Here is a 3,395-nt window from a genome sequence, read left to right as displayed (position 1 = left end):
AGAGTTATTTAGTGCTTGCTATGTTCCAGACATTTCTCTATGTGCTTTATTGTGTTATTTTCCTTAACCCTTACAACCACCTTGTGAGGTCAGAACTACACCGTGTCCATTTTACAGATGAGGAAGCAGAGATACAGTGATTAAGTAACTAAATGCACACATATCGCATAATGCTCTCTTTTACAAAAATACGATCGTGGTTTTTCATAGCCTCAACTTTTTCCCACGTCAATAATAAATACAGATGTCGCTTTAATGACCGCAGGGTCTGCCGGTGTATAGAGGTGCTTGGTCAAGCCCCCTTAGTCTTGAACACTTGGCGGGGGGTTCAGTTTGGGGGTGGGTTGTTGGTTTTGCTAGACCTCCTGCGGCTGAGATCATTATTTCCACTTTACTAACGAGCACAGGGAAGTTCCACACAGTTACACTGTGTGCCTGAGGCGCCGTAGATGAGCAGGGGAATTGCTGGGCCTTTCTGGCACTCTTCACTACGGTGACTGAGTCAAGGGTCTTGAGGTGAGGTGATCATTCTGGATTACCAGGGTGGGCCCTAAAAGCCATCACAATTGACCCTTTGTGTGTGTGTGTTGATTTATTTTCGAGAGACAGAGAGAGCAGGGGAGGGGCAGAGAGAAAGGGAGACACAGAATCCGAAGCAGGCTCCAGGCTCCCACCTGTCAGCACAGAGCCCGACTCAGGGCTAGAACTCACGAACCTGGCAGATCATAACCCGAGTCGAAGTTGGACACTTAACCGGCTGAGCCACCCAGGGGCCCCACACATGACCTTACAAGAAAGAGACAAAGGGAGATGTGACACAGCTGAAGAGAATGCAGTGTGATCACACAGGCAGAGGCTGGAGCCAGGGAGCCACAAGCCAAGGAAAGCCAGCAGCTCCCAGAGCTGGGAGAGACCAGGAACTGATCCTTCCCTGAATTCCGCGGAAGGAATGCAGCCCAGTGATACCCATTTTGGACTCCGGCCTTCAGAATTACAATACATGTGTTATTTTATTTTTTAAAATTTTTAAAAAATTTTTTATAGTTTATTTTTGAGACAGAGAGAGACAGAGCATGAGTGGAGGAGGGCAGAGAGAGAGGGAAACGCAGAATCAGAAGCAGGCTCTAGGCTCTGAGCTGTCAGCACAGAGCCCGACACGGGGCTCGAACCCACGAACCATGAGCTCATGACCTGAGCCGAAGTCGGACGTTTAACTGACTGAGCCACCCAGGTGCCCCAATACATGTGTTATTTTAAGCACCCTCCCCCGTTTGTGATAACTTGTAGCAGGCGTGAAGGAACAATTTGCTCCAAATGGGGGAGGGGGGCTGAGTGTGCGGTGTTGGGGGAGAGGGCCATCTGACCTAAACCCTGCAGGACAGATAGAAGTCCCTTGAGCAGCGAAGGGGCTGGAAGGTCATTCCAGGAAGAGGAATCAGCATGTGCAAAGGCACGGAGGTGAGGAAGTGGGGGCAGTGCGTTTGGGGAGCGGCAACGGTCCAGCATGGCCAACGTTCAGACCGTAGTCGATGGGATGTGGTGGGAAAAGACAATTCAAAGGTGGGACGGGCCCCACTGGTGGACAGGAAGGGGCGTGAAGGCCCACTGGGAAGTCTAGGTGCTTCTTGATAGTACATGGAGCCAAAGCAGATAGAGTTAGCATTTTTCTGGGTTTGAGGGTCTTGTGATTCTCTTCCCTCATGCCCTCCAGGGAGGCGGCAGAATGGTGGTCAGTACCCCAACAGAACAGAATCCTCGATTAAGTTAAGCTACAGGGACTCTGTCCCGTGGAAGGTTTCACTTTTGGAAGGTCTACGAAGCCAAAGGCCAGCTCAACCCAGCAGAAAAAAAACAAAGGGATGCAAACTGGGCTCTGCATTTATAATTACACCATTTCTCTCTCTCTCCCTCTCTCTCTCGTTTTTGATTGTAGTATTTCCTAAACCCTTCATTCTTCTTCCATCACTCTGCAGATAGAAACTCCACTTCTTTTTGTTGGAACTAAACCCAAAGCCGGGGCATTTTAGGGGACAACCTTTGCCAGATGTGTAGCTCTACGACATCTCCTTGGCATCCAAGGCCATCGGATTTCCAGAAAAGGCACCCGGCCATCACTAGCTCAGGCCTCTGGAATTTTCCACCCTTGGCTAAGGAAAAGGTTAAAAAAATTTAACATGGCTCTGTCCCACGGAGAGCACTTTGTGGCCAAACACTGAGGAGAGGAGGAAGGAAGAGGTGAGAAAAAGAGGAGAAAGGGAGAGTGGAGGCGTGCCCACCAGAGAATGGGGTTCCCCACAGCATGGCGGAAGGGAGCAAAAAGGGCCAGGAGCCAGATCCACGCACTTTCCCAGAAGGCGGCAGGGCAGGGAGGTGAAGACCAACAGTAGCGCCTGAGGAGAAGGGGGGGGTACCCATGAGGAGGTAGGAGAAGGGGGAAGAGGGAGAGAGAGGACCTAGTCACGTAAGAGGAAGCCAGGCCCAGAGGGCCACTCTCAGAGAACATCTCACGGGCTCAGAGAAGCAGCGTCCGTTGCCACCACGCCCGTCGAGGAGGGTCTGTCGCCTTGAGAGATCTGGGTCGGGCACAGGGGTGAGCGGCTGCTCCTCTTCCTCCCCAGAGGACAGAAGAAGTGAGGGCAGGCCCACCTGGCAACAGGGGTGTCTCCACCCTGGACTCCCCAAAACACATCTGGCCTCTGCAGATTCCTGGGGGTCACGAGTCTCTGGCTTCCCTCTAAATGGGAGAACTGCACACAAGTATACTCTACGTTCCTCAACGATGGATGGATTTGGGGTCCTCCGTCCCCCCGAATAAGTGTCTCCGCACCCCTTTAGTCCCAGAAAGAACTGTTCCAGTTACCTAGTACAATTTCTAAAGGGTTTGAGCTCTTCCCGTCTGCAGTTAAAAATATACTTGCTACCCTCATTAAATATCGTTAATATTGTAGTCTCTGATCTCCTGGTCTATTATAATGGGGGGGAACCTCCCTTCCGTCTGAACTTTTTTTTTAAGTGTGTTCATCTATCTTGAAAAAGAGACAGAGACAGAGAGGGAAACGGAGCGGGGGGAGGGGCGGAGAGGGAGAGCGAGAGCGAATGCTGAGCAGTCTCCATGCTCCCAGCGCAGAGCCCACCGTGGGCCTCGATCCGGTGAACAGCGAGAGTCTGACGCTGAACCAAAAACGAGCCACCCAGGCGCCCCCTGAGCTTTTGATAATCGTTCCGTTTCCTCCGATTAAGTCCCCGTCTTGCCTTCCTCCACCCCCTGCAGATTTAATCCTTCAACAGGAAATCAGTGGAAACAGATTCTCTCTTCAGTTCAAGCAACCGTGCAAAAAGCATTGCCCTTGAGCTTTTAGCGCGACCTGAGGCAGACAAGTAAGTACCTAGCTCTT

This window comes from Crocuta crocuta, unplaced genomic scaffold (genome assembly GCF_008692635.1).
Source record: "Crocuta crocuta isolate KB4526 unplaced genomic scaffold, BGI_CrCroc_1.0 scaffold1269, whole genome shotgun sequence".
NCBI lineage: Eukaryota > Metazoa > Chordata > Mammalia > Carnivora > Hyaenidae > Crocuta > Crocuta crocuta.
This window is presented reverse-complemented; position numbering follows the sequence as displayed.